Genomic DNA, 15,300 nt, shown 5'->3' on the forward strand with positions numbered 1-15,300 from the left:
CCCTACCACTCTCACTCTCTCTCTCTCACCCTTTGGATCCCCTTCCTCCCTTCTATGCTGATGAGTGGCAGGAGAGGTAGGGAAGCCATGCCTCCGGCTGCATCCTCTATTCGTGAGGGAATTCTGCGCTACTGTGGAGTGCATAATTTGTGCAGGATTCCTCCCCCCCTGCGCAGAATTGTCAAGTTCTGCACAGAAAATGGCATAGAAGATGAAGGTCCCAGTGTACTAAGAACAGAGCGCACTGTTCGTGGCGAAGATGAAGCCCCGGCGCTCCATGAACAGAGCGTGTGCGCGTTCGCAGCGAAGATGAAGGCCCCCGCGGGACGCGCTCCACTTGCGGCGTAGATGAAGGCCCTGCTGAGAGTGAATGTGTGTAGAGAGGTTTGTGTGTGAGAGGGGAGAGGTATGGGGGAGAGTGAGAGAGCAAAGAGCAGAGAGGTGGGATGGGTTGAGAGAGAGCAGGGGGGTGTGTGAGAGAGCAGGGGGGGAGTGCTTGAGTGTGGGTGCCAGAGGGAGAGAGCGCCTATATGAGGAGATTGTGAAGGAGTGTGTATGTGTGTGAGAGATTGGGAGCTCGTGTATATGAAAAAGGGATCGTGTGTATGAGAGGGTGCTAGCCTGTGTGAAGGGATTGTGTATGTGTGAGACAGAGCCTGTGTGAAGGGGTGCATGAGAGAGAGACATAGGTAGCCTGTGTGAAGGGATTGTGTATGTGTGAGACAGAGCCTGTGTGAAGGGGTGCATGAGAGAGAGACATAGGTAGCCTGTGTGAGGATGTATGTGTGAGAGAGAAAGAGAGCTTGTGTGGGTGTGAATGCAAGAGAGAGGGCCCTGTATGAGGGGATATGTGTGTGTGAGAGTGTGAGGGAGCCTGTATGATGGTGTGTGTCTGTTTATTAGAGAGAGGGAGCATGTGTGTGAGAGAGGGAGGGACAGAGGGACCTGTGTGAGGGCAGTACTGAGAACAGGGACAAACTCTGGGACTGGCGATAGAGTGGAAGGGGTTGAGCCTATAGGTGGAGGGGAGAGATACTGGCAGGTGGAGTTGTTGGGGCCTGAGAGGGCAAAGTGGCCAGGGGAGTAGAGAGAGCGAGTGGAAGGGACACTCTTACAGTGAATTTCTAGGGAAATTCTGCTCAGAATATTTAAGTAATAACTTTTTTCTGTATTAATTTAAAATGTAATTACTTAAAGACTGTCATGTCAATTGTGTGATTTTGACCAATATAAAATATGCAGAATTAAAAAATTTTTTTTGCACAGAATTCCCCCAGGAGTTATCCTCCTCTGCTGCCTGGCCCAACTGCTACTTTGACCCACATGGGCTGTACAGCGTCCCAAGGGCTTCAGAGTAGCATTTGGGCCCAGAGCTGCAGAGGCAGAAGATGCGGCCGACGCATTGGTGCTCTCCTCCTGCCGCCGCCGAATGGCTGCAGCCTGAGCCCCGAATCTTCCGCACTGTCTCCATAGGAAGAGAGATTATACTGGTGTCTGTCTCCCTGGACCTAGGTCAAAGTGTGGAGCTGGTTCTTTGGGTTGGGATGGGGGGGGCTTGGTTAGACCCTTTTAGTTGTCAGATTTGGGAAGTGCTTTCAGGTGACACAGGAGGTGGGTAAAGTTGCAAATTTTGGCTTAAGAAATGCATTAGAACCAAAATCAGTGTTGCTTTCTTGGTGGGGGGGGGGGGGGAGTGCATGATTTTTTTTTTGATTTTTTTTTTTTAGGGGATCACAGGGCAAATCAAGCAGTTGGAGGAAAAAGGAGCCAGTGTACCAGTTGAATGAAAAGCCCTGACCAAGCTTATTTAGAACAGTGCTCTTTCTACTTATTTCTTTTGTAAATATAATCGAACAGCACTAAAGTGTCAGGTTGCCAGGTGTTGCGGAGACTTCCCTCCAAAGGAGGACCAGGATGGAATCCGGACGAGGCCATGGGGTCATGGTAAAAAGCAGCGTCTCACCGTGCACAGCACCCAGCCAGGATCTCCACCTAACGCCGTGGCCGATTCCCCCCCCCCCACGGGTCGCAACCACGGGTGCAGGCCACGGCTGTGGCGGGATGGTTTGAGGGATACCCGAGCGCGTGGGCAGGTCTAGGGTTTGGATCAGGAATCAGGGGCCAGCCAGACAGCATTTCCACAGGCAAGGTCTCAGAAGACTGGTAACACCAGTGCGGGTGGGTCAACCAGGGCCTCCTTGTATACAGCTTCCAGTCAGGGACCACACTCAAGGCTTATCCATTCTGGAGCTTCCATGGGCACGTTACCACCCCTCCTAGGTAACTACTACCAAGGCTGGTCCTGTGGCTAATCCTGAAGGTCTATGCTCTCTGGTGTGAAAAACAAAAGGGGAAATGGGTAAGCGCAGTATGAAACAAAGGGCCTGAAAAAGGAGGTGGCCAGGTATTGACAACAGAACCAAAATGAGCAAAAGTACAGGTCGGTGAAGGGCGTATAGGAATGGGAGAAACACACAGTGTAGGTGCTTCAGAAGCTCCACAAATAGTCCATTTTTCTTTCTCTCTACACGAATAAGTAAGATAACTAAGCTGAGGGAGTAAATGCTGAGGACAAGGAGGGGAGGTCTCATTAAGAACAGATGCAAGGAAAGCATAGTAGAAGGGGAAAAACCAAATTTAGTATGTTGATTAGAGTTAGAAGCAGGGGGAATAGAATAAGGAGGTCCAAAGGTCTGATTACCATAAAAACAAGCAGCAGAAGAAGAAATAAGAGAAGAGACTTGTGCTGGAGTGCCAGCAATTGGACAGGCAAGACGAGCATGATAATAGCAGGAAACATTTGAAAGAGATAATGGTATTGTAAGAACAAAACCTGCCATTTGAGTAGTATGAAAATGATGAGAACAAGCAATACAAGGAGTGTTAGGCTACGATGTAATAGAATGTTTATACATTAATTGATACCACATATTGGTAGAAAAAGGTGTATGTGTGGGTAAAGAGAAATTAAGCAAAAGGTCAGGGGAGATTACACTGGGGATAGGGAAATATCTACAGTACCTGAATGTAAACCGATGTGATATCTCAGATCGAATGTCAGTATACAAAAATAAATAAATAAATATGCCCTGAGCTCCAAGGGTTCTATTGCTTACCCATATACAGTAGGCAACTAGGACATGCAAACCTCCTGCCAGTGTGGAATTGGATCTTAGATTTAATGCAAGGCTGAGCCTGGGGGGCTGCAGGGCCAGGAGCAATTGTGCCAGAACAGGCCCCCTCCCCTCCCCAAAGATTGGGGGGTGGGTGGGATGGGAGATACCAAAGAGTGAGTGTAGTGGGGCAAAAGACAGAGAAATTGTATCTCCTGGCTGAGGCCTGAAATATCCGCTGCGCAGGTCTTGGCAGCTCCTGGCCCACCAGTAGTCGCTGCGATTTTCTCCTCCCCCGGAGCCATGGTATAATACAGGAGTTCCCAAATTATGGCCGCCCACCTAATTTTTCAGGCGTGCCGTGCTTTTCCTTGGGAGATCAGGCCCACTGACAAAGTGTTTTTCTTTCTTTCTTTTTTCTTTTTTAAGGCATTGCTGCGCAGAAAAGCTGAAGAAAATTGCTGACAGGGAGGCCAAGTTCTCCTGCCGGCAGCTTTCTTCATTGACTCCCTTCCCTTTCCTTCAGTCACACCTTTTTTTTTTTTTTCACTCCTTCCCCTCCATTTTTACTCCCTTCCTCCTCTCTCTTTGCCTTCTCTCTCATTACTTCCTTTTCTTTCACATCCCCCTACTCACCCCCTCCCTCCTTCCTGCCACCCTCACATTCACTCCCTTCTTTTCCATTCATCTCTCTATCCTCCCCTCTCCTGTACACCCCCCCCCCTCCCCAGCAGTGCCCTTCAGCAGCAGGGCCTGGCCAGGTCTTCTCCAGTTGGCGGGGCCTGCTCTCTCTGTCAGTGGCTGTCATCAGCACCGAGAGTCCTGCCTCTTCCTCGCCTGCTGGCAGGTCCTGGCCTCCTCACCAGTACTCTTGTCAGTGCTGCCAGTCCCAGATTTTGTTCTCCCTGCCAGTGGCTCTCCGGTTACCTGCATTTAGCTAGAAAGTGGAAGAGCGCAAGTCATTTTTTCCCCACTGATTTTTCCTCTATTTTTGTTCACTTGTAATAAACACTGCTAAATTCCTGGGAAAAAAAGAAATAAAACTGGAAAAGAAAGCCCCTGCTTATAATGTACTGAAGGTATAAAAAAATGAACAGGTAACTTCAATCGAGGTTGCCAGCGCTCACAGCTGGGGGGGGGGGGGGGGGCGCAAAGCTGAAATCCAGTCCTTTTAGCCAGCCCAGGTCAATTTCCACAGTAATTGCTTTCCGTGGACAGACGCAGTGAAGATTTGAGACATCAGTTCTGCTTACACGGTTAACACAGAGCTTCTGTACTTTCACATTACATCAATATACCCCAGTATACTGATGTCAAACATCAGTATACCCCAGAAGAAGAGCTCACAGGGCTTCCACCGGGATCCCATGGCCTCCGAGCCTTCTAAATGCTGGGAGCACCTTTTTGGCATCCCCTTTTGAATTCCCTGAGGATCAATCTGGATCAGGTCCTGTGGATCAGATCCCATGGCGGCACGGAGCAAAAAGCAAGGCCCTGCTGTGCTGCCGGCTTTTCAAGGTCTTTGTACACTGTTGTGATGTAACCACGAACGATAGTATATAAAATCTTTTAAATAAATAAACTAGCCGCAGAAGACGAGGCCCTGCTCTGCAGCCAGCAACCGAAGAAGAGGTCCAAAATGTGTGTGTGAGAGCGGATTGTCCTCAATACACTTCCTCTCTCACACACACACACACACACTCCATCTCTCACCAAGCATATACGTGTGTGTGTGCATGCATGCTCCCAGACCTCGACAATCTTAGGATGACAGATATGGAGAGCAGGAGCTGTTTAAAATCCTTATTTTAATTACTGTTTTGTTATTTGATGTCTGCTGTTTTTGAAATATTTTATCGATGTTTAGGAAATTTTAAAATTATATATGGGTGGGGGGGTGCCAACTACTTTAGGTACGCTTCTGGAGGCCATATATTAGGCTTTCAATAGTCTAGGCCTGGATTTCTCTGAGCCATTTTGTGGTTGCAGACAGCACACCAGCCCCATAAGGAGCAGATCCCAGTTCAAGGCTGGGAGGGGTTACATGGAAAAGTATGAGCTTTTGTGGAGGACACAAGATCTGCATCAGAGTAGACACCACTGAGGGAGCAAGAAAGAATGAGAGGTGATCTAAGAAAACTTGAGGAATCATTGAATGTTTGGCAATTAAGATTCAGTGCCAAAATGTGCAAAGTCATGCATCTGGAGTGCAGAAATCCAAAGGAGCTGTACATGACGGATGGGAGTGAGATTCTAACGTGCACCGACCAGGAGCTCAGGTCGATAGTGTCTGATGATCTCGATGTAACGAAACAGTGTGATCCGAGGAATACTGGGGTGCACTAGGAGAGGTATAACCAGAAGGAAAAAAAGGAGGTGATAACTGGCCTTGTGCAGGTCAGTGGTGAGGCCTCACCTGGAGTACTGTGTTTAGTTCTGGAGGTCGTATCTCAGAAAGGATAGAGAGAGGCTAGAGACGGACCACATAAAAACAAGCAAAATGGTGCAGGGTTTGCACCAAAAGCCATTTGAGATAAAACTGAAGGACCTAAATACCCTAGATGGAGAAGAGAGACAGGGGGAATATGATAGTCATTTAAATATCTTTAAGGTTTTAATAATGAACCTTTTGCAACGAAAAGAAACTTGTAAAACAAGGCATCATGATGCTTATCTCCAAGGGGGTAGACTCAGGAAGAACATCAGAAAATATAACTTTACAGAGAGAGGGCGGTGGGTGCCTGGAATGCCTCCTCAGATGAAGTACTGGAGACAAAAATGGTAACACAATTTTAAAAAGTCATGGGATAAACATAGAGGATTCCTATTGACAGGAAGATGCTAATGAAAAACTAGGGTAATCTTTACTAAGCGGCAGTTACAACCATAAACACCTTGCTGGGCAGACTGGATGGGCCATTTTGGTCTTAAATCTGCCGTCATTTACTATTAGGGCCATAATCAGTTACTGTCCAGATAGCAAAGTTAGCCAGATAAACTTCTCTGACAAGCTGTGTGACCAAAGGGTTACACACCCGAGAAACCAGGGTTTGAATCCCACTACCACTCCTTGTGACCTTGGGCAAATCACTTCACCCTTTATTACATTAGGTACAAACTTACTTGGAGATGAATCAAGCTGTGGAAGGGCTTTAACGCACTGCATAGCCCTGCCCAGATTCCCTCTCCTATGCAAATCCCATGCAAAGCAGTGAGCTGCTTTGCATGGGATTTGAATGCATGAATATTGCAAATCCATGCAAAGCAGCTCACGAATAGAAAGTTGTCAGCCATGTTAATTTACCTACTCCTCTTGAGGAAACAGTAATCTGGCACAGGAGTCTCAGGATCCTAACGCAGGTCCCAAGCTCTTGCATTACATTTAAAAGACCATCTTAACCTACAAAAAACCCCAACATGTAGAGCCATGTGCAGGGCATCAACTGTGGCCCCCCCCCCCTGCTTATCCCAGGACCGCCATGCGCGGCGGCCCAGACACCCAAACTAAAAAAAAAAGTGTGTAGACATGCGATGACGGCCCCCTCAACTCACCAAATCTCCAAGTAGGTAATTTCATGCAAAGTTTTCCCCCTCCCATGCCCCCACTCAACAATGAGAAGCCATATTCTCCCCCCCCCCCCCCCCCGATCTCCCAAATTCAATAAAACAACCTCATTGGTCTCTAGTGGAACCTCCCTCCCTCTTCCTCCCAAATCATCCAAGTATTCCAAAAGCATTGATTTCTAGTAGGGGGCCCTCTTCCCAACTCCCCCATCCTGACCCCTCTCCCGAAATCCCCATACCTCAAAATCAAGAAATTCCTGCAGAGAAAGGACTTGGGGCACCCCCTAGCCCTGGGCTCGGCCAGCACCATTTTTCAAAATGGCACCAACCTGATCTTGCCTCAGTCACATGAGTGGGGCAAGGTCTCGACATTGGACCTCGGCCACATAGCAGGTCATGGTTCGCCTCTCCCCCCCCCCCCCCCGAACTCGTCTCTACATTTTCAAGAGGGGGTGGTGGTTAGGTTAGGATGGCTCTTTAAGGCAATGGCAGCCCCATGCATTTGGGGCTGACATCATGTGTAAAAGGCTGATGCCACATTGTTTTACCCTGCAGTGTTTCACTGCAAGACAAAACAATGGGGAGATACTGCTGCAGTGTTTTTTTGGGAGAGAGGCAACTATCATGGGACCCCTCCTGTGAAAAATCATTGCGGCTTAGTGCATCTAAGTGTTATGTTGTAAGCCCTCTGGGGTTAGGGAAATATAGCCAGCTAACTTTAGAGAAGCTCTTTAGACCGACCAGACTAAGCCAGATAAATTATCTGGTTAATTCTGAATATCGGAATTAACTGGCAAACTTGACCCCTCTCCGGAAGGCTCCTAAGTTATCCAGCTAAATTTTAGCTGGATAATAAGATGGTCGGCTAAGTGCCAAATATGGATTTAGCTGGATAACTTCTGAGTTATCTATCTAACTGCTTTTGAATATGGACCTCTATGTACTAAGTTGAAATGAGGTGCCATGGTCTAAAATATCTCCTAGTTGTCCAGAAGAGGGAGCTACAGTGCTTTTGCTCAATTCACTTTTAAATATACCATACACTGGACAGATATTTTTAACTACATTCTGAGTAGATGATAAAGTGAGATCAGGGTTCTCAAGGAAGATTAATCTTGCATCTTTCCTGTTCTGTCATAGATACTTGAGGCTCGCTGGATTGGCAGCACTATCAATTATAAAGTTCTCCTACAAACATATTCTCCAAAATGTTACATAAAGCTGTGCAGTTCTCGCGCTAGTCTGCTCACATCCATGAGGATTAATTTCTGCATATCTGAGCAGACCAATCCGGCAACTGCACGGCTTTCTTCAATATGGCAGAGGCCAATTCAGTCAATAGATATCGCCTAGAACTCCTTCATTGACTTTTGTGTCAGCAGTGATGAGCAAATTCTCATGAAACTCATCCACTTACCATAACAAAATATTAAGTTACTAAGTCCCATTTTGAGAACCACGTAGCAAAAAAATCACTTGTTTAAGACCTGAGGATTTTGTTCACTTCCTATTATCAAGCTCATCTTAAATTTTGTTTGTTATGCTGTTCCCAAGTTGGCATGCAATGAAAGATACATATTATATGATGTCATTATTCCTATGAGCTGTTATTAGCTGTTATATTGGTTTATTTCTAGTTTATTATTTAATATAAGTTTTGTCTTTGGTGTTGTAGATGCTTGTTTATGACTATATATACTGAATTGTTTTATTGCTCACCCTGAGGCCGCATGGTCTCGGCGTCTCCTCATGGGGACGCCGCCGAAAGCCCCGCTAAACTCCACCCACCGCATCTGCCACGCGCGTGCGTAAGCAGGGCAGTTAAGGTCCCGCACCAGGAAGTCCCAGACCACCCTCGGAGTGACGTCAGACGCCGGCAGAGTATATTACCTAGTATCTGGCTCCTTTGATTCACCTTGCAACGAGGTTCCTTCTGCGAATTAGTTGCGTTCCTGTTCTGCTGCTGCTGATACCTGGTTCCTGACTCCGGTTTGTTCCTGATACTCTTGATCGCTGCCTGCCACGCAGTGGCATAGCGAGGGGTGGGTGGCCGCCCCGGGCGCCAAAAAGCTATTTAAATAAAAAAAGAAATTAGTATTTTAAGCCCAGATGTAAGTGTTGTTGAATACTGGCAGATCGTCTTTTTTTTTGTTTTGTTATGAGAGATTTATAGTAATGGTCAGGGGCGGATTGACCTATCGGGGGATCGGGCATCCCCCGGTGGGCCGGTCTACCTGGTCACATGGTCTCGACTGCGTGGCTCTTCTTCAGCCCAGCCTCAACGCCTTCGCCAAGCTGGCAGGGGCCGAAGAAATACAAATCGAGGCTGGCGGGGGCCGAAGAAAAGAAGATCAGCCAGGTGAGCCAGCGGCGCGCGGGCCGAAGAAATGAAGATTTCCCATCTGGAGAAATTAAAATCGAGGCCGGCGGTGGCCAAAGAAAAGAAGATGGGCGCCTCCCAGTCAGCCCCCGCTTGAGGCTGGCTGGGAGGCGCCCATCTTCTTTGCTTTGGCCTCCACCGCTGCCGGCCTCGATTTTAATTTCTTCGGCCCCCGCCGGCCTTCGGGGGCCGGCTGTCTCTGGCGGAGGCCGAAGAAATTAAAATCGAGGCCGGCAGCAGTGGAGGCCAAAACAAAGAAGATGGGCGCCTCCCAGCCAGCCTCAAGCGGGGGCCGACTGGGCGGCGCCCATCTTCTTTCTTCGGCCTCCGCCGGCCTCGATTTTAATGTCTTCGGCCTCCGCCGGCCTCGATTTTAATGTCTTCGGCCCCCGCCGGAGACCAAGAGGGCCGAAGACATTAAAATCGAGGCCGGCGGGGGCCGAAGACATTAAAATCGAGGCCGGCAGGGGCCGAAGAAATGAACACCAGTCTGCTAACCGCCGCCGGAGACCAGCTGTTCAACCTTGGATCGGAAGGGTGCTTCTGTGTGTATGTGAGAAAGGAGCGGTGTGTGTGTATGAGAAAGGAATGGTGCTTCTGTATGTGTCTAAGAACATAAGAATATAAGAACAAACGAAAATGCCATACTGGGTCAGACCAAGGGTCCATCAAGCCCAGCATCCTGTTTCCAACTGTGGCCGATCCAGGCCATAAGAACCTGGCAAGTACCCAAAAACTAAGTCTATTCCATGTTACCATTGCTAATGGCAGTGGCTATTCTCTAAGTGAACTTAATAGCAGGTAATGGACTTCTCCTCCAAGAACTTATCCAATCCTTTTTTAAACACATAAGAAAATGCCATACTGGGTCAGACCAAGGGTCCATCAAGCCCAGCATCCTGTTTCCAACAGTGGCCAATCCAGGCCATAAGAACCTGGCAAGTACCCAAAAACTAAGTCTATTCCATGTAACCATTGCTAATGGCAGTGGCTATTCTCTAAGTGAACTTAATAGCAGGTAATGGACTTCTCCTCCAAGAACTTATCCAATCCTTTTTTAAACACAGCTATACTAACTGCACGAACCACATTCTCTGGCAACAAATTCCAGAGTTTAATTGTGCGTTGAGTAAAAAAGAACTTTCTCCGATTAGTTTTAAATGTGCCCCATGCTAACTTCATGGAGTGTCCCCTAGTCTTTCTACTATCCGAAAGAGTAAATAGCCGATTCACATCTACCCGTTCTAGACCTCTCATGATTTTAAACACCTCTATCATATCCCCCCTCAGTCGTCTCTTCTCCAAGCTGAAAAGTCCTAACCTCTTTAGTCCTTCCTCATAGGGGAGTTGTTCCATTCCCCTTATCATTTTGGTAGCCCTTCTCTGTACCTTCTCCATCGCAATTATATCTTTTTTGAGATGCGGCGACCAGAATTGTACACAGTATTCAAGGTGCGGTCTCACCATGGAGCGATACAGAGGCATTATGACATTTTCCGTTTTATTCATCATTCCTTTTCTAATAATTCCCAACATTCTGTTTGCTTTTTTGACTGCCGCAGCACACTGAACCGACGATTTCAATGTGTTATCCACTATGACACCTAGATCTCTTTCTTGGGTTGTAGCACCTAATATGGAACCCAACATCGTGTAATTATAGCATGGGTTATTTTTCCCTATATGCATCACCTTGCACTTATCCACATTAAATTTCATCTGCCATTTGGATGCCCAATTTTCCAGTCTCACAAGGTCTTCCTGCAATTTATCACAATCTGCTTGTGATTTAACTACTCTGAACAATTTTGTGTCATCTGCAAATTTGATTATCTCACTCGTCGTATTTCTTTCCAGATCATTTATAAATATATTGAACAGTAAGGGTCCCAATACAGATCCCTGAGGCACTCCACTGTCCACTCCCTTCCACTGAGAAAATTGCCCATTTAATCCTACTCTCTGTTTCCTGTCTTTTGGCCAGTTTGCAATCCACGAAAGGACATCGCCACCTATCCCATGACTTTTTACTTTTCCTAGAAGCCTCTCATGAGGAACTTTGTCAAACGCCTTCTGAAAATCCAAGTATACTATATCTACCGGTTAACCTTTATCCACATGTTTATTAACTCCTTCAAAAAAGTGAAGCAGATTTGTGAGGCAAGACTTGCCCTGGGTAAAGCCATGCTGACTTTGTTCCATTAAACCATGTCTTTCTATATGTTCTGTGATTTTGATGTTTAGAACACTTTCCACTATTTTTCCTGGCACTGAAGTCAGGCTAACCGGTCTGTAGTTTCCCGGATCGCCCCTGGAGCCCTTTTTAAATATTGGGGTTACATTTGCTATCCTCCAGTCTTCAGGTACAATGGATGATTTTAATGATAAGTTACAAATTTTTACTAATAGGTCTGAAATTTCATTTTTTAGTTCCTTCAGAACTCTGGGGTGTATACCATCCGGTCCAGGTGATTTACTACTCTTCAGTTTGTCAATCAGGCCTACCACATCTTCTAGGTTCACCGTGATTTGATTCAGTCCATCTGAATCATTACCCATGAAAACCTTCTCCATTACGGGTACCTCCCCAACATCCTCTTCAGTAAACACCGAAGCAAAGAAATCATTTAATCTTTCCGCGATGGCCTTATCTTCTCTAAGTGCCCCTTTAACCCCTCGATCATCTAACGGTCCAACTGACTCCCTCACAGGCTTTCTGCTTCGGATATATTTAAAAAAGTTTTTACTGTGAGTTTTTGCCTCTACAGCCAACTTCTTTTCAAATTCTCTCTTAGCCTGTCTTATCAATGTTTACATTTAACTTGCCAATATTTATGCTTTGTCCTATTTTCTTCTGTTGGATCCTTCTTCCAATTTTTGAATGAAGATCTTTTGGCTAAAATAGCTTCTTTCACCTCCCCTTTTAACCATGCCGGTAATCGTTTTGCCTTCTTTCCACCTTTCTTAATGTGTGGAATACATCTGGACTGTGCTTCTAGAATGGTATTTTTTAACAATGACCACGCCTCTTGGACATTTTTTACTTTTGTAGCTGCTAACAATTTTTCTCATTTTATCAAAGTTTCCCTTTTGAAAGTTTAGCATGAGAGCCTTGGATTTGCACACTGTTCCTTTTCCAGTCATTAAATCAAATTTGATCATATTATGATCACTATTGCCAAGCGGCCCCACCACCGTTACCTCTCTCACCAAGTCCTGTGCTCCACTGAGAATTAGATCTAAAATTGCTCCCTCTCTCGTCGGTTCCTGAACCAATTGCTCCATAAAGCTATCATTTATTCCATCCAGGAACGTTATCTCTCTAGCGTGACCCGATGATACATTACCCAGTCAATATTGGGGTAATTGAAGTCTCCCATTATTACTGCACTACCAATTTGGTTAGCTTCCCTAATTTCTCTTAGCATTTTACTGTCCATCTCACCATCTTGACCAGGTGGACGGTAGTATACCCCTATCACTGTAGTCTTCCCTGATACACAAGGGATTTCTACCCATAAAGATTCAATTTTGTATTTAGTCTCATGCAGGATGTTTATCCTGTTGGACTCTATGCCATCCCGGACATAAAGCGCCACACCTCCTCCCGACTGCTCCTCTCTGTCATTGCGATATAATTTGTACCCCGGTATAGCACTGTCCCATTGGTTATCCTCTTTCCACCATGTCTCTGAGATGCGAATTAAGTCTATGTCATCATTTACTGCTATACATTCTAATTCTCCCATCTTACTTCTTAGACTTCTGGCATTAGCATACAAACATTTCAAAGTTTGTTTTTTGTTTGTATTTTTATTCTGCTTTTTAATTGATAGGGATAAGTTAGAATTTTTTAGCTCAGGTGAGTTTTTAGTTACAGGCACTTGGACTACTTTTCTAATTATTGGAACCTCACTGTCGGGATGCCCTAATTCTAATGCATCATTAGTATCCTTTAAAGATACATCTCTCCGAACCATGCGCTGCTGAGCGACTGTCGGCTTTCCCCTTTGTTCTAGTTTAAAAGCTGCTCTAATCTCCTTTTTAAAGGTTAGCGCCAGCAGTCTGGTTCCACCCTGGTTAAGGTGGAGCCCATCCCTTCGGAAGAGACTCCCCCTTCCCCAAAAGGTTCCCCAGTTCCTAACAAAACTGAATCCCTCTTCCTTGCACCATCGTCTCATCCACGCATTGAGACTCCGGAGCTCTGCCTGCCTCTGGTGACCTGCGCGTGGAACAGGGAGCATTTCAGAGAATGCTACCCTGGAGGTTCTGGATTTAATCTTTCTACCTAAGAGCCTAAATTTGGCTTCCAGAACCTCCCTCCCACATTTTCCTATGTCGTTGGTGCCCACGTGTACCACGACAGCCGGCTCCTCCCCAGCACTGTCTAAAATCCTATCTAGGTGACGTGTGAGGTCCGCCACCTTCGCACCAGGTAGGCATGTTACCAGGCGATCCTCACGCCCACCCGCCACCCAGCTATCTACATTCCTAATAATCGAATCACCAACTATGACGGCTATATTAACTGCACTAACCACATCCTCTGGCAAGAAATTCCAGAGTTTAATTGTGCGTTGAGTAAAAAAGAACTTTCTCCGATTAGTTTTAAATGTGCCCCTTGCTAACTTCATGGAGTGCCCCCTAGTCTTTCTACTATCCGAAAGAGTAAATAACTGATTCACATCTACCCATTCTAGACCTCTCATGATTTTAAACACCTCTATCATATCCCCCCTCAGTCGTCTCTTCTCCAAGCTGAAAAGTCCTAACCTCTTTAGTCTTTCCTCATAGGGGAGTTGTTCCATTCCCCTTATCATTTTGGTAGCCCTTCTCTGTACCTTCTCCATCGCAATTATATCTTTTTTGAGATGCGGCGACCAGAATTGTACACAGTATTCAAGGTGCGGTCTCACCATGGAGCGATACAGAGGCATTATGACATTTTCCGTTTTATTCACCATTCCCTTTCTAATAATTCCCAACATTCTGTTTGCTTTTTTGACTGCCGCAGCACACTGTACCGACGATTTCAATGTGTTATCCACTATGACTCCTAGATCTCTTTCTTGGGTTGTAGCACCTAATATGGATCCCAACATTGTGTAATTATAGCATGGGTTATTTTTCCCTATATGCATCACCTTGCACTTATCCACATTAAATTTCATCTGCCATTTGGATGCCCAATTTTCCAGTCTCACAAGGTCTTCCTGCAATTTATCACAATCTGCTTGTGATTTAACTACTCCGAACAATTTTGTGTCATCTGCAAATTTGATTATCTCACTCGTCGTATTTCTTTCCAGATCATTTATAAATATATTGAAAAGTAAGGGTCCCAATACAGATCCCTGAGGCACTCCACTGTCCACTCCCTTCCACTGAGAAAATTGCCCTTTTAATCCTACTCTCTGTTTCCTGTCTTTTAGCCAGTTTGCAATCCACGAAAGGACATCGCCACCTATCCCATGACTTTTTACTTTTCCTAGAAGCCTCTCATGAGGATATATGGTATGTATGTGAGAGAGGAATCTGCCAGTTTAAAAAAAAAAATTTGTGCTGGTAGTGCAACTTTTGAAAAGTTGGATGAAAGATTAAATTACTGAATGTTAAGCATCCCTCTTCTAGAAAATAAAATTTAGCAAAGTGGGTAGAGACAAATACTAAAGCAAAAAAAAATTAAACTATTTAAAATGTTCATCTCAGCAAAATCACAAATTTAAGATACTGATGCCAGGTTTTGTTTTTTTTTTTAGCATAATTTAAGCATGAAGACTAGAATAGTTCCAATCTGAAATGGTTTTGCTATTTTTTTTAGCCTTTAGAAAATGTATATTTTTAAATGACTTAGACTGGAATCTTGATGGAGGGAGGGGGCGCCGAAGAAGTCTCTTGCCCCGGGCGCCAAATTGTCTAGCTACGCCACTGCTGCCACGACCTCGGTCCTGCTCTTGACTTCTCTTGCCTTAGCCCTCCGGTCTTGCTGCTGATACCTGGTTCCTGACTCTGGGTTGTCCTAAGACTCTTGAACACTGTCTGCCCCAGCTCCAGTAGCCACCGGCGCCCCGGCCTCTGGTAGTAGTCTCTGCGGCCCAGTCCCTACGGGCTCCTCCTGGGGGGACCCTCGGTCCGCGAGTGTGAAGACCTCGCCTCTCCAGCTCTGCCTCCCGGCCTTCCTAGTAAAGACTCTCTCCTTCCAGGCCGGACCAAGGGTCCACTGCTCTCCCGAGTACAACAGTT

At 46.0% G+C, this 15,300-nt stretch overlaps 1 protein-coding gene across 1 annotated transcript in view; it reads right to left on the reverse strand.

The window, feature by feature from the left end:
- Nucleotides 1–15,300, reverse strand: part of XAF1 (XIAP associated factor 1) — a 48,247-nt gene that overhangs the window by 14,854 nt on the left and 18,093 nt on the right. Inside the window, exon 2 of the mRNA XM_029612375.1 lies at nucleotides 8,568–8,747. The gene's annotated coding sequence lies outside the window, so the exon portion shown is untranslated. The remainder of the gene's footprint in view (nucleotides 1–8,567; nucleotides 8,748–15,300) is intronic.

Source organism: Rhinatrema bivittatum, chromosome 8 (genome assembly GCF_901001135.1).
Source record: "Rhinatrema bivittatum chromosome 8, aRhiBiv1.1, whole genome shotgun sequence".
Lineage (NCBI taxonomy): Eukaryota > Metazoa > Chordata > Amphibia > Gymnophiona > Rhinatrematidae > Rhinatrema > Rhinatrema bivittatum.